At 41.3% G+C, this 27429-nt stretch overlaps 1 pseudogene; it reads right to left on the reverse strand.

Moving 5' to 3' along the window:
* LOC104241415 (caffeoylshikimate esterase-like) overlaps window positions 1–19924 on the reverse strand; it is a 50723-nt pseudogene extending 30799 nt beyond the window's left edge.
* Window positions 19925–27429: the final 7505 nt, after the last annotated feature.

Consider the following 27429-nt stretch of genomic DNA (forward strand, 5'->3'; position numbering starts at 1 on the left):
TCAGATAATAAATAAAGCCAAATAATAACAATTATTCCAAGCTCGAATTCTTAACCCTGAACCAGTGGTTCTGGGTCCTTAGTCCCCAGCAGAGTCGCCAGAGCTGTCACACCTCCTTTTTCCGCACCCGAGGGGCGCAAGGGGAGTTTTTTCCAATTAAAGGACAATCGAAACGGGATTGGTTTAATTATTTCAGAGTCGCCACTTGGGAGATTTAGGGTGTCCCAAGTCACCAATTTTAATCCCGAATCGAGGAAAAGAATGACTCTATATTACAGTCTGCGTACCAGAAATCCGGATAAGGAATTCTGTTAACCCGGGAGAAGGTGTTAGGCATTCCCGAGTTCCGTGGTTCTAGCACGGTCGCTCAACTGTTATATTCGGCTTATTTATCTGATTTTAAATACAATTATGAACCAATGTGCCAATTTTAACTTTTTACCGCTTTATTATTGTTATTTCAAAAGAACGTGAACATCACTTAAAACACGTCTTTGGATTGCGTCACATGAAATGCACCCACAATCCGGAACGCATTTTATTTGATGTTTTGAGATTTGGATTTGGGTCACATGAAATGCACACCCAAGTTTAAGAAAATAGATTATTAAACACGCGCCTAAAGAGACTATCGTGTTATTATTTTGGGAAGGCCGTGAAATTCGCTAAACGGCCCTCCTGAATTCTAAGTAATTTAAAACAAGTATTTACTGAGGGCCCCACAATTTCTATTTTTATTCGGCGAGGCTCATCTCATTCTTATTTTTTTGAAGGAATTTGCAACGACGTGGAAATGCGTCTCGGGCCACGTCACAATCAATGTGCCCGTGACTAGAGACATATTTCGACTCCGTTGAGATTTGGATTTGGGTCACATAAATGTGCACCCGAGTTTAGGGAGATAACATTATTAAAGACGCGCCTAAAGCAACTAGCGCATTATTATTTTTGGGTAGGGCCGTGAAATTTGCTAAACGACCCATCCCGGAATCTAAGTATTTAATACATATATTTTGTGAGGGCCCCGTAATTTGTCCCTTTTATTTGGCGAGGCTCGTCTCATTTTATTTTTTATTATTATTATTTATTATTTTATTTTTTTTATATATTTTTAAAGGGATGCCATTTTTACGCTTTTAACCATACTAAACCTTACAGCTTCTTTACAACTAAAATCTCATAACTTGTTAGAAGTTTAATAAAAAGAGTTTTAGTGAATGAGTATTTCGGGAGTAGTAATAACATGTACTAATAATAATTTTTTTTTGAGTGAACTAAGCGAAGGAAAGGACGAACAAATTAACGTCAAACTTGTGTCATAGAACAACTAGTCAAACTTAATTAAATGACATCAAATAAACAAGAATCACATAACGCAAAATGAGCAAAAATGCATACGATGAAAACATAAGCAGAAAATTATCATACCAATTTCTATATTGCATCTTCGAACATTTAACGTAACATTTCCTTATCTAATACTTGAGGTTTACTAACCTTTGAACCTTGGCAAACTCAGGACGACAAACACGACCCCGACGGAACTCAAGCCGGACCTCACTGGACGAGGAACAACGACGAAACCTCGGACAAACACCTCGACGTACCGGACCTCGACGAACAGAAAGCTCGGACCCACAACTGTCAACAACCAGGGATTGTTTGGTTGCTGCTGTATTTTTTCGGCGCGACACCTGTGTACGTGAAGCCGCAGTTGGAGGGGTCGTTTGGGCAGTTGATGAAGGGGGTGGTTGGACGACGCAGCAGCGATGGCTGCTGCTTGACGGGTGGTCGATGGGTGTTGCTGGGTTTTTGGTTGAGGTCGACGGGACTGGGGCTGCGACGGGGGTGGGACTGACTTGTTGGTTACGACAGTGGGTGATGGGGAAGGTGACGGTGATGGTGAACGAACTGGGTCGTTACTTGTGGTCGACGGGCAGTGGACGATAGACCATAACGACGAAGGCTAAGACGCGCAGCGGCAAACTGCTCGGAAACGCAGCCACAGCTGCTTGGCACGCAGCAACAGCTGCTTCGTTGGACTGAAAATGGTGAATCAACTACGGTCGGGGTTGTCCGGTGGTGTTCGCCGGTGAATGACAGTAGGGTTTTGCTTAGGTTTTTTCGGTCTTGAGGAAGGGAGGAAGACGATGGTGATCTTTTGTTTTCTGTTTCGGACGTAAGGGAGTGAAGGTTCTTGGCGACGAGGGTGGTTTCAGACGTTGGTGAAGGTGACGGAGGGAAATGGTTTCGACTCGTTTTTGGGGGCCCTCTGCGTAGGGTTCTGTCTTCTTCTTCTTAAAGAAGAAGATGAACAGTATTCCTTTTTCCAAAAAATTTTCCAAGTCCCCCCTTGTCAAATGTGTTTGTCCGTGTTTTGTAATGTTTTGCCAAGAAAAATGAGCCCCACGCATTGTGGGGTTCAAGGTTTATGTCCCCCACTCGTGGTGGGGTTCCCCATGTGTCCTGGACACGGTTTATTATGGGTTAGGTCCGAAATTAGGCCTAAAACCGGGTAGTTTGAACCCGAATATTATTCTTTTGCCCGGACCCGAGAAATAGGAAAACGTTGCTTAACTAGTCCTATGTAAGCAAAATAGCTACTAAAATAAGACTAATTATTTAAAACAAAACTATATTATTTTCTTAATATTTTTTCAAGATTTAAAATAACTACAAAATATTAATAAAACTATTTTTTTGTAATTTTCGTTTTTTATATAAAGATAAAATATAAAGTAATATTTTTGTATTTTTCCAAAATTAAAATGACTATAGAATATTAATAAAACTATTTTTTTTGTAATTTTCGTTTTTTAATAAAGACAAAAATATGAAGTAATATTTTTTTGTATTTTTCAAAATTATAATGACTGCAAACATTAATAGAACTATATATATTTTTTGTAATTTTCGAATTTATATAAAGTACCAAAATAAAGTACAATTTTTGTATTTTTCAAGTTTATGAGAGATACATAAACTAAAATTTATATATATTTTTTTGAAATTTTTCTTTTTGCAACGAAATAAAGTGAAAATAGTTAAAATAGCTATACTAGACCCAATTTCACATATTCACGCTAAAATGTGAAAATTCTCGGGGAGGGTCAAAAATCACGTGCTTACAATATACAGACTAAAGAGAAGATAAAAAGTGCGACAAAAGTGACTAAATGTAAAGTTATATACAGACCAAATAAAAAAATCAACAGAAACATAAACTAAGTCAACTAATATATACAATCATCCGGATAAAAAGTAGGGCGCACCCCCCACAAATAAAAGCTGGCATTGTCCCCAATACCAACTAAACAAATAAGCATAAAAAAAATCAAGAGGAAAGGATATAGGATCTCCCTAAGCCTCGTCTGTCTACATGGAAACATAAATGGCCCCTGGTCCTCTGTATGTACGGGAACCTCAGACTGGTTCCCGGTCTCCTGCTGCTCAGCTGCTGGGACTGGGGCCTGGACCTGTACAGGTTGAATATTAGGAACATCCTGTGGCTGACTGGAGGAAGCCTCTGGTGGGTCCGCCAACTGGATGATCGCCTCATCTGCACTGGGGAGCTTCCTCTTCTTCTTTGGAAGCTGTTGTGTCTCTGCTACTATTGTTGCTGCTGGGCTGGATCCTTGAATAGAAAGTCTAAAGGCAGCTAGTCTGCCTTCAGTTTGTCAACATCCTCCCTCAGCACCTTCACAGACTCCTTGGAAGCCCGTGTTTTGCGCAACTTCTTGTGCTCCCTGGAAAGCTCCTTCAGGGCCTTGCCATGTGAATCCACCGCCTTAGCCAAGGCAGCCTGAGAGTCGAGGATCTTTTGTTGGTTGGCAAGAATCTACTTAAGTGAATCCTCGATAGACTGGAGCACATGCACTGGCTGTGGTGCTGACTGAGCCGCAATGGTAGAAGTCAAGGTGGACAACTTGGATGAAGCAGTCGCCATCCAGCTGTTCAAGCTATGAAGTCTGGCTCAGCTGGTGGTCGGTGATAGGATAGGCCCAGGAAGATAGAATCCCCAGGCCAACTGAAGTAGAGGGACCAGCAGTAGTGGAAGGTCTAGGAGGCATGTCAGCAACTATGGAAGTAGGCTTAGTGGAGGGCTCTACCGTAACCGGCTCTTCAGACTAGTCGGTTGGGGAAGAAGCAAGCGGCTTATAATTTTTGTCCTTGGGGTTGTCTGACCCCTTCAAACTGTACCATGAGAAAGAAGCCACAGGTTTGACCTTTACGTCAAAAGGTCTCTTCTCCACCTCCAGGTCCTGGAAATACATAGTGAGGGTGCTGGGAAAAGGGTAGTTCCGGTCATGCTCAACCCCCACTGCAAAAATGACACGGGACATCACATTGCCCAAGTTGATAGGATATCCTTCCATAATATAAGCAACAAGAACAGCCCGGGCAAGTGGAATAGTCTGATCATGGGTAGTGGGGTCGAGCCGACTGCACACAAAAGTCAACCACCCTCTAGCCTCAAAGTTGAAAGTTCTCTGAAGTATTTTGGCCCCTGCTTGCAACCACTCTGGAACTATACCCGGGATTTCCAGGTATGAAGCTAACCACGGACGAACCTCCTCGCCCATTGCCAACTTTTCATTGTAAAGGGACCCATCTTCATCATTGAACCCCAAGTATTCATTTAGTGCCTTCCCAGTAAATACCACATTTTTGTTTCTCACTTTGGTCACCTTAGTGCCCTTCAAGATGTGGGTCATATTGCTATAGAACTCCTTGACCATATGCTCATTCGCCTTCACACAATTATCTTTAAAGAACTCCCAACCCACTCGAGCCTGAATGTCACGACCCAAACTGGAGGGCCATGACTAGCACCCGACCACACTTGCCGAGCACCAATGTACATTTCATCTAACCTTCATTATTATCTTTTAGGGTTGACGAGATCAATATAAATGGTAGACCTGGATCATGGACAACCAGCAATAAAATATGACGGCATGAACATACATAGCAGGGGATGAACAGACAATCAAGAAACTACACATAAGGTATGAGCTACCACGCTACTATGAAAGACTATACAACAAAAACTAGCCGATAAGGCATACCAAACTATACATGAGTCGACACCTGTCTATGAGCCTCTAAAGGAACATAAGTGCTGCAACATAGCCGGAACAGGGCCCCGACATACCCATAATGTCTATAACAAAAATGCATACCAAGACCAAGGCAAGTCCGGAGAAGGGATCTCGCCAATCACCGCTGAACTGGACAGTCTACTGTGGTGGGGGAGCTGCACCTGCCTGTCTATCAGGACCTGCAGCACGACATGCAGCGTCCACAAATAAAAGGACGTCAGTACGAATAAAGTACTGAGTATGTAAGGCAAGGAACCATAAATACGATCAGTAATGTAAGCAAGGATAGAGAATATACAACTTGTAACATCTTAGTACCTCTGAGGGCTACTTACATGAAATGCATGATACATATGTATAAATACATAAACCTTTAAAGCATTCACCTCTGTGGGCATCATCATCATCATATCGTACCCGGCCATAATAGGCTCGGTAAAAAAACGTACCCGGCCATCATAAGGCTCGGTAGAATCGTACCCGGCCACGTGGAGCTCGGTAAAACCCAACTGATCAGTGGTTGCACAATAGGTGCCGTACCCGGCCAACTATAGCGTGGCTCGGTAGAGTAAAATAGATACATATATATAATGCATGCTCGACTCATGGAATCACATTCTAAACCTTTCGGAGTGACGTAAGGTCGGTATCCTCTGTACACGTTATTAGGACTAACTCTTCACTATGAACCTTATAAGAATCAGGAAGTACCAACAACATTGATAACATAAGAATAAGAGAAGCAACATTAACATCAATCGTTCCATAAGAGGGAAAACAATGTAAGTACTGCTAGCTTCTAAGAGTAGAGTATCTTGGAAGCTCGTTCATTACATTATGTACAATCAGAGTCGTGCAAAAGAAGGAAAGGGATAGCCTCACATACCTTGTATATACTGCCCCAATCTCAAGCTATGCAATTGTCAAAACTCCTTAGTCTACAATAAGAGAAACGATACTATCGTTATCATTTAAGCGTCATAACTATTATGTATCGACCACAACCTATTTTACGATGAAACGGACAGCACCTCCCCTATATATATGACCTCACACCATTCAAAACAGTCACCAAACAGCCCAAACAACATCAATAATAAACATATTGAGCCTCCCAAAATAGTCCACACATAGCCTAATCACTCCATACATACGACGACCACCGTAGTCGTGTCAAACAACCTGGAAATGTTACGAATAACTATCAGCCCATAACCCTACATATATATGGTGTTTCTCCACACCCTTCCTCCTCCAAAACTCCACAAGATAGTAGTAAAATACGCAGCCCAACAGCAACGCAAAACAGTCCACAAAACAATAACATTACTACCAAGCCTTTCGATATATATTTCACAAGTTCTAGCTTCAATGGCTTAGCCGCAACTTGGATAATCTTAAATACATATAGAGTAAGAGGTTCCTTACCTTTATACAGAAATAACAACTCCAATTTGACCTTAAATTTCCATGAAATATCCCTCCAATGCTGCCACAACAACAAAAAAGCGAAACTAGCGATCAATTAGTGTTTTTCGGCACTAGAATCACTTTAGAAGGCTTGAAATCACCTAGGATTGATATTAAGAACATGAGGGAGTATTTACAGAACATAAACCCTTTAAAACAACCTCCCACACGAGCTGGAACGACACAAAAATGAGCAACAACAAGAAGAACAAGAGACTTACTAGCGCCACGGAATTCCCGACACTTGATTTGTGTTGTTTGCCCTTTTTTTGGGTCTTGAATCTTGAGAGAACCTTGAGAGGATGTTCCTAGGGTTCTAAGGTCTGAAAATAGTGAAAAGAAATGACTTAAAACGGGTTGGAGTCATCCTATATAGGTCCAAATATCTTAAACCGACTTAGTGGGCCCCATAGAGAGGTGCTATCTCTCTACTCCGAGATTGTATCAATAAACGGTTTAATGCATTGAAAATTATACTCATAGATCTTTAATTTGGTTGGTAGATCACCCCGTAATTCCTTGTAAATTAGGAGAAAAGATTAGAAACATTTGACCTAATGTTTAAGTAAAATTATGAACCTAAGTTGCGACAACTTTTGTCGACTTTTGTTTCATAACTCGTTTCACTTCAAGACTTATGATACGGATATTATATGATTAAAATACCTTAATAAATGAACTCTTGAGTATATTAATAACCGCTAGATTACTTGAAAATACGAGTTACAACGTCCTTGATTCATTTAACTTCTAATACTTGTTAATCACCCTTATACACTCTTGTATCACTTAAGACCAATAGGATTGACTTCTTATCATCTCAAAGATAATTCCTTCTTGGATTTATGTTAACTAATATATGGCATGAACTAACACATGTGGATATGGGTTGTAACACTGAAACTATCTATGTACATTGGGGTGTAGGGTTAGGAGGTCTCTGTCAATGAAACACCTCTCAAGAATCAATTTCCGTGCCGGCCACCATTCCCTAAACTTGTGGAACGCCACCTGGCTGACGAATCTATCCTCCCAAACAACTGGATTCCTAGTCTGGTAAACAGCCCCAACCTGCGGCACACCACCCTCGGTAACTCCCCATTTCCCTCATCACCTCTAGCACCCTCTCCAGATATTGATGCTGTGGGAGAGGTAGAGTATTCATCCCCACTACCTGCCGCTGAGCCCTCAGACAACCCAGAAGTAATGTTGATTGAGGCTCGAGTATCGGGGGAAGATGGGGGAGTGTCTCTATGTAAGGCGTTCTCCAGATATGGAATGTATAGAGGGACTGAATCTGAAGAGATCTCTCGGGAGGGCTCGTACTCACTCCTCGAAGTGTCAAGGGCTCTATCAGCCGCTTTGTTTGCTTTCCTCATGTTCTTTATGTTTTTTCTAGCCTGGGGAGTGAGTTTTACCATCCGTTGCTTCCCTACCCGGGAGGAATTACCTCGGCCGGGTTGTTTGGCACCTTTACCTCGTTGTTATTTGCAAGAATACACATCTAATATGGTTAGTATCAACACAGGCAGTGAAACAAGTCTTGAAATTGAATTGCAGACAGCAGGTTAAATATTACAGAAACTGTTGCAGAACATGGAATCGCGGCCCGCACAAATAGGAGTGCGGCCGCACTGGGGACACTGTGAACCGCGCAAAGGCGACCGTGGTCCGCATTGGGACAAGGCCCTGGACAACATCTCTCTGATTCTCTCCACCGCAGCCCGCATAAAAAGTAGTGCGGCCGCATTGGGGCACCGCGGACCGCATAAAAGCGACCGTGGTCCGCACTGATGTAAGGACTATAACACCACCTCTCTGAATCCAAACACCGCGGCCCACACAAAGTAGCACTGCGGCCACGGTGGGCCAGCGCGGACCGCATAAAGTGCAATACGGACGCGTTGGGCATAGGTTCAATTTCAATCACATGGGCACCGCGGTCCACGCAAAATGGTAATGCGGACCGCGTCAGGGCACAGCGAACCGCACAAAGGCGACCGCGGGCCGCGGAGAGTACTTTGAACAGGCACTAAGTTAGGGTTTAAGTTTTTGCTATTTTTGTTCATGTTTTCAACCGAACTTGTCCCTACTCATTTTACCCAGTTCACAAAGGTCTCTAAACACACAATATCCAACCATTCCACTTTTCGATGCTAACAAATGAAATAAAAACTAGAAGAAGAATAGACTCTAGCTACTGGGCATGAAAAACAAAACGAAATTATAATATAAAACAAATAAAGATGATGAAATGTTACCAAATTGTGATGATGAGATGCAATTAATCAGGCTAAACAAGAATTACTATCAGAAGAGAGAGTGAACAGTAGCTTTTAGGGGTCTGAGTGTTAAAATTCGAAAAGTGTAAGTTGTGACCCTTAGGCTCTATTTATAGAAAAACAGTGGGACCCAGCCTTACCTACCAGCGCGGCCGCACAAAACCGACCCCGGACCGCGCTGGTTTTGTTCAGAATGAAGCTTAAGCAAGCAACCTCTGCGGTACGTACAAAACAGACCGCAGCCGCGGAGGTCCACCGCGGTTCGCACTAAATGGAATGCGGCCGCGGTGGCAAACTTCAGAGAGTACCACTTTTCACCATCACCAGTGCGGACCGCACAAAAGCAACCGCGGTCGCACTAGCAATCTTCAGAGACTATTCAACTCTTTTTTTTCAAACTATTTTGCACTGCATCAACTCAATCCCTGCAACATCTCATAATTAGTTAGCTCAAAAATCAAACCTACACTACCAAGAAAACACAAAAAACAACAAAAAGGAAAAGATATGGGTTGCCTCCCTTACAATGCCTGATTTAACGTCGTGGCACGACGCATGTTACCAGCACATTACTTTAGATGGAGAAGTGTCACCACGTGGCTTTCAACAAATTTCCTAAGATAATGCTTGACCTGATGTCCATTGACTCTGAATACTTCACCATTCTTGTTCCTTAGATCAAGAGAACCAAATGGGGTCACAAACACAACTTCAAACGGCCCACTCCACTTTGACTTGAGCTTACCCGGAAACAGACGTAATCGGAAATTGAACAAGAGAACCATATCTCCAATCTTGAACTCCTTGCCCCGAGCATATTTGTCGTGAAGGTACTTCATTTTATCCTTGTATAAGGACGAGCTGGAGTAGGCATGGAATCTAAACTCATCAAGCTCATTAAGTTGTTCAACCCGCAGATTTGCCGCAACATCCCATTCTAAGTTTAACTTCCTCAAAGCCCACATTACCTTGTGCTCTAATTCCACCGGAAGATGACAAACTTTCCCAAACACCAACCAATACGGTGACATACCAATCAGAGTTTTGTAAGCCGTCCGATAAGCCCAAAGAGCGTCATCCAACTTTTTCGACCAATCGGTCCTATTAGCATTGACAGTTTTAGACAAGATACTCTTAATTTCTCTGTTGGATACTTCCACTTGGCCATTAGCTTGAGGATGATAGGGGGTCAAAACCTTATGATTGACACCGTACTTAGAAAGCAACGTGTCGAAAGCATTGTTGCAAAAGTGAGACCCCCCATCACTAATGATAGCACAAGGAGTGTCAAACCTTGTGAAGATACTCTTTTTCAAAAATGCCACAACACTCCGGGCTTCATTGTTGGGCAAAGCCACGGCTTCAACCCATTTTGAGACATAGTCTACCGCCAAGAGAATGTAAGTGTTCCCACAAGATCTCACAAAAGAACCCATGAAATTGATGCCCCAAACATCAAAAATATCCACTTCGAGAATTGTATTGAGGGGCATATCATCCCTTTTAGAAATTTCACCGGCTCTTTGTCACTCATCACATCTCTTCACCAAATCGCCCGCATCTTTAAACAAGACAGGCCAGTAAAATCCGCAACTAAGCACTTTAGAAGTCGTTCTCGCCCCGCCATGATGGCCACCATAGGGAGAGGAATGGCAAGCCTCCAAAATACCCAATTGTTCCTCCTCCGGGACACATCGTCGAATCACACCATCCGTGAAAATCTTGAACAAGTATGGCTCATCCCAATAGAAATCCAAACTATCCCGCTTGAGCTTCTTCCTTTGGTTAGAAGAGAGCTCACACGGGATTATTCTGGTCACAAGGTAATTGGCAACATCGGCAAACCATGACATATCTTTCATTGACACCACAAGGAGTTATTCATCGAGAAATGAATCATTGATCTCAAGGCCGTCACAAGGCCTCCCCTCCTCCTGCAAACGGGACAAGTGGTCCGCCACTTGATTCTCACTACCCTTCCGGTCAACAATTTCTAGATCAAACTCTTGAAAAAGTAAAACCCATCTCATCAATCTCGCCTTGGAGTCTTTCTTGGTCATCAAATACCTAAGGGCAGCGTGATCGGTGTGCACTATAACTTTGGCCCCCATAAGGTAAGGTCGAAACTTTTCCATAGCAAACACAATATCCAACAATTCTTTCTCGGTGGCTGTATAGTTTCTTTGAGCCTCATTCATGGTCTTGCTTGCGTAGTATACTGGATGAAACATCTTGTTGATTCTTTGGCCCAAAACAGCCCCAACTGCAACGTCACTAGCATCACACATAAGCTCAAAAGGCAATCTCCAATTTGGTATGGTAATGATGGGGGTAGAAGTCAACTTGAGCTTAAGAAGCTCAAATGTGTGCATACAACTCTCATTGAACAAGAACTTTGCATCTTTCTCTAGCAACTTGCACAATAGATGTACCACTTTAGAAAAATCTTTTATGAACCTCTAGTAGAAACCCGCGTGCCCAAGGAAACTCCTCACCCCTTTGACAGAAGTAGGGGGAAGGAGCCTCGGAATAACCTCAATCTTGGCATTATCAACTTCAATTCCTCGCTTCGAGATATTGTGACTCAACACTATACCTTCTTCTACCATAAAATGGCATTTTTCCCAATTGAGAACAGGGTTGGTGTCTTCACATCGAGCCAACACTCTATCCAAGTTTACCAAACACTCCTCAAAAGAATCCCCAACCACGCTGAAATCATCCATGAAGACCTCCAAGATATCATCCACCATGTCGGTGAAAATAGCCATCATGCAACGTTGGAAGGTCGCCGGAGCATTACACAATCCAAATGGCATTCTAGAGAAGGCGAATGTGCCATAAGGACATGTAAAGGTGGTCTTCTCTTGGTCCTCCGGGGCAATTAGAATTTGATTGTACCCCGAGTAACCATCCAGAAAACAATAGAAAGCCCGGCCCGCAAGACGATTAAGCATTTGGTCAAGGAATTGCAATGGGAATGATATTTTCTAGTCACCTTGTTCAGCTTCCGGTAATCCATACAAACTCTCCACCCGGTGACCGTTCTAGTGGGAATGAACTCATTGTTATCATTGGTCACCACGGTCATACCACCCTTCTTCGGCACACATTGCACCGGAGAGGTCCACGAACTGTCAGAAATAGGATAAACCACCCCTACATCTAGCCACTTGATAACCTCTTTCTTCACCACCTCTTGCATCGCCTCATTTATTCTTCTTTGATGCTCCAAGGAAGGCTTTGCATCCTCCTCCAAGATGATTTTGTGCATGCAAAATGCGGGGCTTATTCCCCGAATATCAGCTAGAGTCCATTCGATTGCCCTTTTCCGCTTTTGAAGAACTGCCAAGGTGGCCTCAACCTGCATGTTAGTAAGGCAAGAAGAAAGAATAACAGGTAAAGTAGAATTTGAACCCAAGAATTCGTACCTAAGGTGCGGAGGAAGTGGCTTCAACTCCAACACCGGTAGCTCCTCAATCGATGGCTTTGTTGGTGGAGTTTTGCGGTTTTCAAGATCCAAGGATAGCCTCCTAGGCTCATATGAATATGAACCCCTACCATGCAATGCATTCACACACTCCACTCTACTAGCAACATCATTGACATCCATATTAAGAAGCACGGCCTCTAGGGGATCTTCAACATGGATCATGGAACTTGTGTCATCCACATCCCACTTCAACATCAACCAATGCCTTCCCCGTATCTAGGAAAGGCCTACCAAGAATAATTGGCACTTCAAAGTCCACCTCACAATCCAATATGACAAAGTCGGCCGCCAGTATAAACTTATCCACCCGGACAAGTACATCATCGATTATGCCCAAAGGTCGCTTCATTAATCAATCCGCCATTTGAAGTCTCATTGAAGTGGGTCGAGGTTGTCCAATTCCCAAAGTCTTGAAGACCGAGTACGGCATCAAATTTATGCTAGCCCCCAAGTCACAAAGGGCCTTGGCAAAATCCGTACTTCCGATAGTACAAGGGATAGTAAAAGCTCCGGGATCCTCAAGCTTGGTTCCATTGAATGCACTATGGCACTCACTTAATGAGTCATTTTAATTGTTTCACACTCCATTGACCTCTTCTTTGTTACCAAATCTTTCATGAACTTAGCGTACCCCGGCATTTGCTCAAGCGCCTCCACCAAAGGGACATTGATTGTGAGGCTCTTCATCATGTCAATGAACTTTTTGAATTGATTGTCACTCTTTTGCTTTGCTAACCATTGAGGATAAGGTGGAGGTATCCCAGGCAAAGGTGCCTTGGCCTTTTGTACAACCGGCGCAGGCATGTCAATCACATGTTCCCTAGACGGGTTCATGGCATCTTGAGTCTCTACCTCGGCTTCATCATCAATATCAATCCGCACATCATTGTTCACATTTTGATTAACCACATCATCAACAATCAAAGGTACATCATCATCCCACAATTCAACATCTTCTTCCATAATTTGCTTTTGCTTTGAGGCATTCACATCACCGCCTCTCCCACTTCTTGTTGTAACTGCCATCATATAATTATTATTCCTACCCTTCGGGTTCACTACTGTATCACTTGGTAGCGCACCCTTGGTACGAGTATTCAACGCTTGAGAGATTTGGCCTAATTGCACCTCTAAGTTCCGGATAGATGTATTATGAAAAGCTAATTGGGCATCGAAATCTTGGTTCTTTTTCATCATTTGCTCGAACATGCTTTCAATTCGCCCCATATCACTCCCAGAAGAATTAGTACCTTGAGAAGGAAAGGGGGTGGATTGTTCGGTTGTTGGTACATGGGGGGCCTTTGAAAACCTTGCCCCCGGTTGCCTTGGTTCCCGCTATTGTTCCACCCTCCTTGATTATTGTTGTTGGCCCAATTGTTGTTATTACCATTCCAATTCCCTTGGTTGCTTTGATTACCCCAATTGTTGTTTTGGTTGTTATTATTCCAATTGCCACCACCTTGTTGTTGATTGTTGTTATTCCAATTACCTCCGCCTTGTTGTTGATTACCCCAATTTCCTTGAGGGCGCCATTGTTGATTCGAAGAGTTGCCTCTATTCCCTTGGTAGTTATTGACATATTAGACCTCTTCGCTTTGGTCATCATAGCACTCATTTGAATAACCACCACCATCATTGTTGTTTTCATATTGTTCACAATTACCTTGAGGATGTTGCCCTCTTTGCCTCATTTTAAACATAGAAACACCTTCCATTGCATTGACTTGGCGCAGGTTTTGGACTTGTTGCAATTGCGCCTTTGCCAATTGATCCATAGTTGTTGTAAGCTCGACAATAGCTTGGCCATGATCGTGCAATTCCTTGTGCAAATGGATGACTGTAGGGTCACCTTGGGGCACATTTGCTCGGCTTTGCCATGCCGAAGAGGTGTCGGCCATTTCATCAAGTACATCACATGCCTCTTGGTAAGAAAGTTTCATAAAGTTCCCTCCATCCAATTGGTTCACAATGCATTGATTCGTGGTGTTGATGCCCCGATAAAAGGTTTGTTGAATTATAGCCTCAGTCATGTCGTTATTAGGGCACTCTTTCACCATTGTTCTATATCTTTCTCATATCTCGTGCAAAGGATCTGTTGGCTCTTGCTTGAAGGCTAGAATTTCATCCCGAAGAGCCGTCATATGACTTGGAGTAAAGAACTTGGCAATACATTTATCCGCCAATTCATCCCATGTTGTAATAGAATGATTGGGGAGCCTTTATAACCAATCCAATGCTTTACCCCGAAGAGAGAACGGGAAAAGCCTCAATTTCAATGCATCCTCGGACACATTTGTCTTCTTACTACCCCAGCATGTATCTACGAACCCCTTCAAGTGCTTGTAGGCATTTTGATCGGAGGCGCCCGTGAAATACCCTCTTTTCTCGAGCAAGGTCAACATAACATTTGTGATTTGAAAGTTCCCCGTTCGGATTCGGGGAGGTACAATAGCACTGGCGTATCCTTGATTTGGTAAAACTCTGGGAGCCACTCTCGGCGGTTACGGAGGAGGGTCTGGAATATTGTTGTTCTCATTTGCATTTATATTGGCATTTCGGCCCCTCCGTGGAACTTGAGGTAAGACCTCATCTTGTTCTAGATCCTCTACCTTCTCCCCCGCTATCACATTGCCGAGAGGGTCATTTGCATTAAGAGCCATTTGTACCTAATTGATCGACACAAATAGAATTAGTAAACAAGAAGGAAAGAGAAGCCAAACATAAAACTAACTAAACAGATAGTCAACATCATAAGCTCCCCAGCAACGGCGCCAAAAAGTGATCGCTGCCAACTCAACGCTACACTAAGGTAGGAAGAGCGGGTCGCATAGCTTTTACCCGATATGAAGGTCGGGATCGAATTCCTCAGGGAGCTAGTAGTGGAGTTGGATTGTTTGTCTATCCTAGAGATGTGTTTGTACTCCTAATGTCACTTCAAACTTTTTTGGGTTTTCAAATTATAACTATTTTTGTAAAACTATTGATTAACACTAAATTATGCTACGAGAATATTGCTAAGTTGTATCTAATGGGAAGAAGGGCACTAGGGTCGTAACACTACCTAGGTGGCTAATTGACGGGTAGATGTTACTAAGGTTCGATTGACATAATTGGGGCTTATGCTATAACCGTTGTACAATTTTACTCACTCTCACACCTCTCGGTAGAGAAACTGACTTTGCCCAATTGACTCTCTCGAGACCAAATGGGTAGGCAAATTAGACCAAACAACTAGGGTTCAAGTAGGGTAATTAATCTCTCGAGGTTTAACCTGTTAATTGAGACTATCATTTCTCATGAGTCCATCCCAATTCCTTGTTGGGTCAATTTTGGGGTTATAGACTCTCTTTCTCAAGAAGAGTTAAACCTACAAAGCATGAATCAGTGTTTGCAACCACCAATTCTAGATTAAAACATAAAATCAACCCAAAGAGCAAACACCCATAGTCAATCTAACACTAGATGGCAACACCCATCAATTACCCACACTAGGGTTGAGCCACAACCCTAGCTAATGGGTTTAGCTACTCATGCTAGATAAAGAAATTGAAGAAATAGATGAAGAACTAAGCATATTAATTAATTGCTAAAATTAAATTGCAAGAATTTATCGTAAATGTAAAGCAAAAGTGCCAAAAATGGCTACAAAATGCGTTCTCACGAGTGCAGCTCTCTACTGATGTATCTGATTACCTAAAAAATGGTAAAAATATTCTATTTATACTAGGCTGGAAAAATGGACAAAAATACACCTGCGGGGTCAGTGCGGGCTGCATTAAATGGACCACGGCCGCACTGGGATTACTTCTGCTTCTCTGAACTTGGACTCCGCAGACCCCGTAGAACGAACCGCGACCGCGGAGGGAGCTGGCGCGGTTCGCGCAACCACGACCGTGGACCGCATGGCACTGGCTTTGCAAACTTCATCTCTCTGAATCTCATGACCGTGGACCGCACAAAAGAGTAGTGCGGTCGCGGAGCCTTCACCGCGGTCCACGAGATGTGTACCGCGACAGCGCTTCTTCTAGCCGGATTCACCAACTCTCTGAACCACTTAGTGCGACCGCATTCCACTTTGCGCGGTCCGCACTAGGCCTTTTTTTCTTATATTTCTTGGTCTTTGATACTTGAGCAGGTTTCACTCCTTTTTTAGCCGATCTTTGACATTTCTTCACTTTGTCGATCAAACCTGCGATCAAGCACAACTTGTGAGCCTTTTAGGACTATTTTGTAACAATATATGATCAAAGCATAGGCAAGTAAGAGCATAAAACATGTTAAAATCCTACCTTATCAGTGCCGAGATAGTGAGGCCATGACAGCTTGGTAGTAATATATTGCTGGTTCTAGATCTATAGGAAACTAAAAAAATTTGGCTAAGAAATCCCCACAGACGACCCAAAATTGTTTAACCAAAAAAGTGTTAAACCTTTAGTTAAACTAATTAATAGAGAGATAGAAGGTTAATCTTAGCCTAACATACTTAACTCTAGATCCAAACATATTGAGTACTAAAATCGAAGAAGAACAAGCTCGAGTAATATTTCTTAAGGACATTATCATACATCAAATGTAAATTATAAGCTTATATCTTTGACAGGTTTGCACCATAATCGTAAAAGCATAGAAGAAGAAGAGAGAAAGTTGTTGATGACTAAGAAATCTCCCCTTGTTGATTCCATAGTGATGACTGTAAAAATTGTAGCCAGATCTGGGCTCAGATGCCCTTTTAACGATCTCCCGCCTCTCTATATATATTAACAATTTTTCCTTTTATCCAATGGTCTTTGACCGACGTGCTTTCTCATGACTGTATCCTTCATTACTTTCCCAAACATTACACTTGTTTTGCGATATAAGCTTTCTGACGGCTTGATTTCGGCAATGATCGTGATACTCGTCGTCGTTACGCCTCATGGGCATGACCATGACTGAGTCGACCTTTTACCGTTCCCTTTAATGATAACCATCTGGTAGTCAAATTTTGACCCATACAGCATTGATGCCCAAGTATCAGCTAGTCCAAATAGTAGCCCATACATGAATAGATGTATCTGCATATTAGACAACAAAGATAAACGTTCTTTTTAATTCAAACATAAAACGTACAAAAATTAATTAGGAGTAATTTTTTTTTTGTATCTTTACACAAATTGTCGGTCATTTTACTCTTTCTAACCATATACATAGATTATACATTGATTATAAACAACTACATATATAGTACATAAGTTATGCATATATTATACCTCCATTACGGCTATTTGGTTTAATTTTTCATATTTTTTAAACTCGGTGTTCTCTATTTTTCCGGTTTAATTCCTTCTCATGCTACTGTTTCCTAGACATACTTTAAATATTTTTCTTATAAATTAACATTGTGATTCAGATTCTTCTAGCTTGTTTCTAGATGTGTACATATTATCTAAAATTATTGACAGCCATGCTCATAACCTCATCATTATTGGGATTTAGATGTATTATTCTTTTTATTTTATATAAAAAGTGTTTGACTGAAACTGTACAAAAGAAAGAATGAAAAAATTGATACTTAACCTAAATATAATATTGTACTAGTATAACATAATGAAAGTACCCTTATAAGTATCATGTTCATTCCACTCTATTTCATGTCTTTTGGTCTGTTTCAGAAAGACTACACCTTTTTATATTTAAAATTCATTAATTTTAAAATTTTCATGTTTCCCTCAATTGTAACATGTTTTTATTATAGATACAAAAAGAATATCAAATAGAGTGGAGTACGGATAAAATGATTCCTAATTATGTAAATCTTATTTCAAACAAATGAAAAAAATGTATCACATACATAATAATGATTTGATCCTATTCTAAACCCATCATTGTTTAGAAAAAGAGGAAGTACTGCAAAATAACAGTTCATGAAAGATTATACGCAATCGAGCAAAAGAAAGGCAATCTAGACTCTACATTAAATCATAGGGAACTAAATCTTCTGCAAGCAATTCAATTACATAAATGATAGTACATCCTTTTCAGGAAAGGAAAAACTCAAGTTCAAACATTAGTAATTGGTAAGCAGATAAATATGAGTTATCACATATTAAAAGTTCATTAATAGTATAAAAAATTTATACTTCAATTATAAGGTAAATTTCATAAATGGTCATATAACTATAATTTTTTTATATCTAAAGTCATGTAACTATGTTTTCTTACGCAAAAATCATAAAATTTTCACTAAATCGCACTAAAATCATAATGACCGAAAAATAATTTTTTCTTGTTCCATAATTTTTTTCCAGGTTAATAAATAATCCAATTAAAATAAGAATGGCCCAACCGAAAGCAACATCCCTATACATAAATTAAAATAATACTAAAAGTGAATCATTCTCCAAAAATGCACGATACTTGTATTTTTATTTTTTAAAAATTTTCATTCAAATTTATAGCATTATTTTTCCAAGAGCTCTCTGATTATCCATACATTTTATCTCTTTCTATTTTTATTGTCAGAATCTCATGCAAAATACTCCAAATCGATTATGTTAGATAGATAGTAGGTGGTTATAATATATAAATATATATATGTGTGTGTGTGACCTTATTTTTTTTTCATTGGAGCATTTTGCATATGATTCTCACTAAAACAAAAAGAAAAAGAAATAAAAGATATGAACAATCAGAGAGCTCTTGATATAACGAAAATCTTAAAAATCAAAATCAAAAATAGAAGTACCGTGTATTTTGAGAGAAGGATTCAAATTTAGTATTATTTTAATTTATATATATGGGTATTGGATTAGGTCATTTCTATTTTAATGTGGTTATTATTTATTAGATAAAAAAATGGAATAAGAAAATAGAAAAGTTATATTTTTCGGCCACTATGATTTTTGTGTGAGTTAGTGAAAGTTTTATGATTTTATGTAAGACAATATAGTTATATGACTTTGGTGAAAAAAAGTCATAGTTATGTGACTATTTATGAAATTTACCCTCAATTATACAGGAGTATAACTTGTTCTTTTTTTTAACTCGATGAGAAAATTAAAGTATAGTACTCCACCTTAGATGGCTTCATAGGCTCAGGAATGACGAAAAGTGGAGCAGAGAAGATCAACCCTGTCCACATTTCAGGCTCCGACTGAAAATACATAAGCAAAGTAGCAAACCGACCCATAGATTCCCAAAACAAAAACGCAGGCAAATCCTTATACTCTTCACTACTCCGCACACTCTTTAAAAAAAAACAAAGAAGCAGCAACAATCTTGTTCAAATTACCAATGTAACACCTTATTCTATCAGAACGAGCATGACCTAATAAATCTGCAGCAAAAATAGCATAACCCCACGTACCGTAATTAATGCAAATTTTCTGAAATAGCCAACATGTGTCTGAACCATAGCCATGGGTCATGAAAACAGTTGCTTTGATAGGTTGGTTAGTTTTGTAAAGTGGGAGAAATGATTGTGTGAATATTTTGCCATTGGGTATATTGAAATAGGATTTGGAGTTGATTATACCGACGGAAGTGTAGTATTCTTCCTCCGGCATGTCACCCCAGAAGTTTGGAGATTCCGATGGCATTTTGAGTATGTTTTTGTTTTGTGGAATGGTGGTTTTATAAGTAGTTGGAAAAAGGTGGTTGGTGATCTATTATGATGTTTCGAATGTGTGTGTTATTCTAGAAGAGCTTAAGTTATACTATATAATGATAGTATAATATTTTTTACATTTGTATATGGTAGAAATCGGGGCTACGCGATTTCATCCTTTGATCAAAAAAGAGATACCGCATCAAAAGACCAGGACGTGGAGTCCGAGATCGGAGTTTCCTCCCAAGATCGAGGTCGACATCACTAACCGAGGTCAGAAGAGGGCATACTTCAAAATGATGCCAATATTATTTAATAATGGAAAGAGCGAGATATCCGCAATAGAACGAAGATCGTGGCGTGAATTTTGGAATGGACTGATCTTCAGCAGTTTATTAGTTGTCAAATATGATTTCCTACTATAATTAGAAGTGTACCTTGTATAGATCTCCTCTATTATATAAAGAGGGATCCCATTCATTTGTAACATTCATTGTTCACTGATAAGAATATATACACTCATTACTTTTTTTGCTATTTCGCTTACTGTTCATCAGAGTTGCTTTAACATTTGCTATTCTTATTATCACACATCGAGACGACCACAAGTCGAGGTCAAAATTTCGCTACCATACTAGATTGATTTATCTATTTAATTCCTTGTTTATCAATTGGTATTGGATTGGATCACATATCCTTAAAACCATAATATAAGTTTAATGGTTACTCGAATTTTAGGGTAAACAGTTTGGTGTCCACCGTGGGACTAAGGATAATAGGGATTGTTCGGTACTGATTATGATAACACATATTATTTCAGGCTTGTTCTTGTCAAGTATTTTTGCTTTCAGGTTAAAACATGTCAAACTCACAAAATGCATCCACACATGGTGACGATGGCCTCGGGTTTCACACGGTAAACGGTAATGTAATTGCTCCAGGAGCTGGGGTACCAGCAGCTAACCTCGGGGGAGCATCGATTGCCGACCCAGTCGATGTCAGTTTGCACATTGCTTTAAATTCGGATCTAGGTACGGACCCCGAAGGGAGTGTGCACAGGGAGGACCGATATGGTGGCCAAGGTACACAGGGCATAGGAGACGGAGAAGCTAGTCTCCAGGTGATATTCGAGATGCTACAGGCTCAGCAGGTCGCTATTGCTCAGCATCAAAATCAACATAGAACTCCGAGTGGGGTTGAGCCGGAAATCACTCGCCATACAGAGCCAGTGCCGGAAAGGTCGAATGGTAATTTGATCGGGGACCGATCCTACAGTAATGAAAATGCTCGAGCTCACCAATAGAATCGAGTCAGGAGAGAAGAAAATCGAAGCTAATGATAAAAAAGTGAAGACATACAACTCTCGTGTTGATCAGAAACCGGGGGCACCACCAATCTTGAAAAGGATGGATTCGAAGAAGTTTGTACAAAAGTCATTTCCACAAAGTACGGCTCTGAAGCCTAATCCAAAGAAGTTTCGTATGCCAGACATACCCAAATATAATTGGACCATATATCCCAATGAACATGTTAATTCATATACATGCCCTATCAAGGGTAACGATTCAGAAAATGATGAGATCGAATCTATGCTGCTGAAAAAGTTCGGAGAGACCCTTTCAAAGGGAGCAATGATTTGGTATCACAACCTGCCTCCAAATTCCATCGACTCATTTGCCATGTTAGCTAATTCTTTCTTAAAGGCACACGCCGAAGCCATAAAGTTGCAACAAGAAAATTGAACCTTTTCAAGGTAAGACAAAGGGATAACAAAATGTTAAGGGAGTTCGTATCCCGATTTCAAATGGAACGCATGGAGTTACCACCGGTCATAGATGATTGGGCCGTTCAAGCTTTCACCCAAGGGTTGAACGAGCGGAGTTCGATAGCATCACATCAGTTGAAACAAAATTTTATCGAGTATCCAGTTGTACATCCAAATAGGTCGGTAGTTGGAACTTAGAGGGACGTCGATAGGGAGCCAAGGTCGAACAGGGAACGATATCAACCATATACCGTAGATCGAAGGACCAATAGTTTAGGACGCAATTCCGCCCGGAATGATTAAAGAAGTGATCGAGGACAGAATTCTCGGGGACTTATGAGCAAAAGTGGTTTTGATAAGCATGTTGATCCCATAGAGGCACCCCAGCTATCGGAATATAACTTTAGCATCGACGCATTAGGAATTGTATCAGCAATCGGAAGGATCAAAGATACTAAGTGGCCCAGACCCATACGAACCGATCCTTCCCAAAGAAATCCAAAATTGATGTACAAGTATCATGGCACGCATGGTCACATGACCGAGGATTGCAGGCAATTAAGGGATGAGGTAGCCCGTCTATTCAATGAGGGCCATCTTCGAGAGTTTCTCAGCATTCTGGCCAAGAATCATTTCAGAGAAAGGGACGCCAACAGGAAAAATGAATAGGAGAAACCCCAACATGCCATTCCTATGATCGTTGGAGGGGTCGACATTCCACAAGGACCCATATTCAAATGCACTAAGGTATCAATCGGTAGGGAAAAACGAACCCGAGATTATGTGCCGAAGGCTCCTTATCATTCCACAACGAAAAAGTAGAGGGCATTTCTCAGCCCCACAATGACGCTCTGGTAATTTCTATCTTATTAAATAAAGTTCAAGTTAAGCGTGTTCTAGTGGATCCAGGTAGCTTGGCGAATATCATCCGATCGAGGGTCGTGGAGCAGCTCGGCCTACAAGATCAAATCATGCTCGCAACTCAGGTCTTAAATGGCTTCAATATGGCCAGTGAAATAACTAAAAGGGAGATTATTCTACTGGTGAATGTGGTTGGAACCATTAAATTTACCAAGTTCCACGTGATCGAGGGCGACAGGAGGTACAATGCCCTGCTTGGAAGACCTTGGATGCACAACATGAGGGTAGTCCCCTCGACTCTCCACCAAATGATGAAATTCCCGGCGACGGACAGTGTAAAAATAGTATGCAGGGAGAAGCACGCTGCAAAGGAAATGTTTGTGGTTGATGAGGTAACGTCGATATCGACGTTATCAACCTAGGAAAGGTCGAGCATCAAAGGTAAATAGGAAGCCAAATAGCAATCACAGCCACCAGCCTCGACTGAATCGGGGAAGCAAGGGATAGAAGAAGAAGAAGAAGAAGAAGAAGAAGAAGAAGAAGAAGAAGAAGAAGAAGAAGAAGAAGAAGAAAAGGAGGATTTTCTAACTCCTTGAACCTTTATTGTTCTCGAAGATACGAACGCCACCCAATCAACTGTCGAAGAACTGGAAGAGGTTATATTGATCGAGTACTTGCCCTGAGCAAAAGGTATACCCGGGAACGGGATTAACCCCCCAACTCAAGAAAAAGCTTATTCAATTTCTTATTGATAACATAGATTGTTTTGCTTGGTCCCAGTGACAGGAATCCCATCGGAGATAACGAGGCATCGGCTAAGCCTTGACCCTAGGTTCAAATCGGTGAAACAAAAAAGAAGGCCCCAGTCCAAGGTAAAGCACGCATTCATAAAGGACGAGGTAACTAAACTTCTCAAAATAGGGTCCATTCGGGAGGTAAAATATCCCGAATGGTTAGCCAATGTAGTCATAGTCCCTAAAAAAGGGAATAAACTTAGAATGTGTGTAGATTATAAAGATTTAAGCAATGCATGCCCTAAATATTCTTTTTCACTTCCTAACATCGATCTCATGATCGACATCACGGCTGGCCACGAGATCCTTACCTTTCTCGATGCCTATTCCGGGTACAATCATATTAAAATGAACCCGGAAGACCAGGAAAAGACTTCATTTATCACCAAATATGGAACATATTGTTATAATGTAATGCCCTTCGGGCTAAAAAATGCAGGAGCTACTTACCAACACCTAGTAAATAAAATGTCCGAAGAACAAATAGGTAAGTCAATGGAAGTTTATATGGATGACTGATAAGTTAGGATTTTAAAGTGTTTATATCCCTACTTGCCTAGGCTTTGAGTATAAATTGATACAAAAACAGTCCCAAAATGCTCACAAGTTGTGCTTGATTGCAGGGTTGATTGACAAAGTGACGAAATGTCAAAGATCGGCTCAAAAAGGAGTGAAACCTGCTCAAGTATCAAAGACCAAGAGAAGTGAAGAAAAAGGGGCCTAGTGCGGACCGCGTAACAATGACCACGGCCGCACTAGGAGGTTCAGAGACTGGACATTTTCAAGCTTAAGGTCACGCGGCCGCGGTAGAATTCACACGGCCCGTGGAGAAGCTTCGCGGCCGCACTCCTGCTCTGTGCAGTCCACGTTCATAGGGTTCAGCAAAGAGTATTTATCCTCACGCGGTCCGCGGTCACGTCTGTGCGGACTGCGCCAGTTGCCTTCGCGGCTGCGGTACACTCCCACGCGGTCCGCATCCCCCAGTTCAAGTCATCAAACAACTGAATCCCAAGAGCCAGTGCGGCCGCGGTCCATTTTGTGCGGCCCGCACTGACCCCACAGGGGTATTTTTGTCCAATTTTTCCAGCCTAGTATAAATAGAATATTTTACTATTTTTTCAAGAGGGCAGTCAGATCTGAGAACAGAAGAACAGTTGCGCTTGGTGTTGTAGTCATTTTTTGGCATATTTGCTTCTCATTAACAATAGATTATTGTAGTTTCTTCTTAGTAATTAATTAATATGTGTAGTTCTTCATCTATTTCTTCAGTTTCTTCTTTAATTATGTGTAGCTAAACCCATTAGCTAGGGTTGTGGCTCAACCCTAGTGTGGGTAATTGATGGATGTCATCTAGGGTTAGATTGACTATGGGTATTTGTTATCTGAGTTGATTTTATGATTTAATTTAGAATTTGTGGTTGCAAACACTGATTCAAGCTTTGTGGGTTTAACTCTTCTTGAGAAAGGGAGTTTATGATCTCAAAATTGACCCAACAAGGAATTGGGATGGACTCATGAGAAATGATAGTCCCAATTAATGGGTTAAATCTCGAGAGAGTAATCACCCTACTTGAACCCTAGTTGCTTGGTCTAATTTGCCAACCCAATTGGTCTCGAAAGAGTCAATTGGGCAAAATCACTCTCTCTACCGAGAAGTGTGAGAGTGGGTAAAATTGTGCAACGGTTATAGCATAAGCCCCAAATAAGTCAATCGAACCTAAGTAACATCTACCCGTCAATTAGCCACCAAGGTAATGCCACAACCCTAGTGCTCTGCCTTCCCATTAATTACAACTTAGCAATATTCTCCTAGCATAATCTAGCTTTAATCCGTAGTTTTATAATAGTAGTTATAAATACAAAAATTCAAAAGATGCTTGAAATGACATTAGAAGCACAACCGCAACTCTAGGCTAGACAGAAAATACAACTCCACTACTAGCTCCCTGTGGAAATTCGATCCCGGACCTCTATTAGGGTAAAAGATATTGTGATCCGCTCTTCCTACCATAGTGTAGTGTCGTGTCGGCAGCGATAAACTTTTTGGTGTCGTTGCTGGGGAGCTTACGGTGTTGACTATCTGTTTAGTTAGTTTTGTGTTTTGCTTCTTTCCTTCTTGTTTACTAATTTTGTTTATGTCGATCAATCAGGTCCAATGGCTCTTAATGCAAATGACCCTCTCGGCAATGTGATAGTGGGGGAGGAGTAGAGGATCTAGAACCAGATGAGGTCTTACCTCAAGTTCCACGGAGAGGCCGACATGTCAATGTAAATGCAAATGAGAACAACAATATTCCAGACCCTCCTCCGGCACCACCGAGAGTGGCTCCCAGAGTTTTACCAAATCAAGGATACACCAGTGCTATTGTTCCTCCCCGAATCTGGGCGGGGAACTTTCAAATCACAAATGTTATGCTGACCTTGCTCGAGTAAAGAGGGTATTTCACGGGTGCCTCCGATCAAAATGCCTACAAGAACTTGAAGGGGTTCGTGTCCGAGGATGCGTTGAGATTGAGGCTTTTTCCGTTCTCTCTTCGGGGTAAGGCATTGGATTGGTTAGAAAGGCTCCCCAATCATTCTATTACAACATGGGATGAATTGGTGGACAAATTTATTTCCAAGTTCTTTTCTCCAAGTCATATGGCAGCTCTTTGGGATGAAACTCTAGCTTTCAAGAAAGAGCCAACGGAACCTTTGCACGAGATATGGGAAAGATATAGAACAATGGTGAAAGAGTGCCCTAATAACGACATGACCGAGGCTATGATTCAACAAACCTTTTATCGGGGCATCAACACCACGAATCAATGCATTGTGAACCAATTGGCCGGAGGGAACTTTATGAAACTTTCTTACCAAGAGGCATGTGATGTACTTGATGAAATGGCTGACACCTCTTTGGCATGGAAAAGCCGAGCAAATGCACCTCAAGGTGACCCCACGGTCATCTATTTGCATAAGGAATTGCACAATCATGTCCAAGCCATCGCCGAGCTTACAACAACTATGAATCAATTGGCAAAGGCGCAATTGCAACAAGTCCAAAACCCGCGCCAAGTCAATGCAATGGAAGGTGTTTCTATGTTGAAAAGGAGGCAAAGAGGACAACAACCTCAAGGTAATTGAGAACAATATGACAACAACAATGATGGTGGTGGTTATTCAAATGAGTGCTATGATGATCAAAGCGAAGAGGTCCAATATGTCAACAACTACCAAGGGAATAGAGCTAACTTTTCAAATCAACAATGGCGTCCTCAAGGAAATTGGGGCAATCAACAACAAGGCGGAGGTAATTGGAATAACAACAACCAAAACAACAATTGGGGTAATCAAAGCAACCAAGGAAATTGGAATGGTAGTAACAATAATTGGGGCAACAACAATAATCAAGGAGGGTAGAACAATAACGGGAACCAAGGCAACTAGGGGCAAGGCTTTCAAAGGCCCCCCATGTACCAACAACCGAACAATCCACCCCCCTTTCCTTCTCAAGGTCCGAGTTTGTCTGGAAGTGATATGGGGAGAATTGAAAGCATGTTCGAGCAAATGATGAAAAAGAACCAAGATTCCGAGGCCCAATTATCTTTACATAACACGTCTATCCGGAACTTGGAGGTGCAATTAGGCCAAATCTCTCAAGCATTGAATAATCGTCCCAAAGGTGCGCTACCAAGTGTTACGGTGGTGAATCCGAAGGGTGGTAATAATAATCATGTGATGGCAAAAGCAAGTTATGAATGAAGATGTTGAGTTGCGGGATGATGATGTACCTTTGATTGTTGATTATGTGGTTAATCAAAATGCGAACAATGATGTGCGGATTGATATTAATGATGAGGTCGAGGTAGAGACTCAAGATGTTGTGAACCCGTCTAGGGAACACGTGATTGACATGCCTAAGCTGGTTGTACAAAAAGCCAAGGCACCTTTACCTAGGCCACCTCTACCTTATCCTCAACGGCTAGCAAAGCAAAAGAGTGACAATCAATTCAAAAAATTCATTGACATTATGAAGAGCCTCACAATCAATGTCCCTTTGGTTGAGGCACTAAGCAAATGCTGGGGTATGCAAAG

This window comes from Nicotiana sylvestris, chromosome 10 (assembly GCF_000393655.2).
Source record: "Nicotiana sylvestris chromosome 10, ASM39365v2, whole genome shotgun sequence".
In the NCBI taxonomy this organism is placed as follows: domain Eukaryota; kingdom Viridiplantae; phylum Streptophyta; class Magnoliopsida; order Solanales; family Solanaceae; genus Nicotiana; species Nicotiana sylvestris.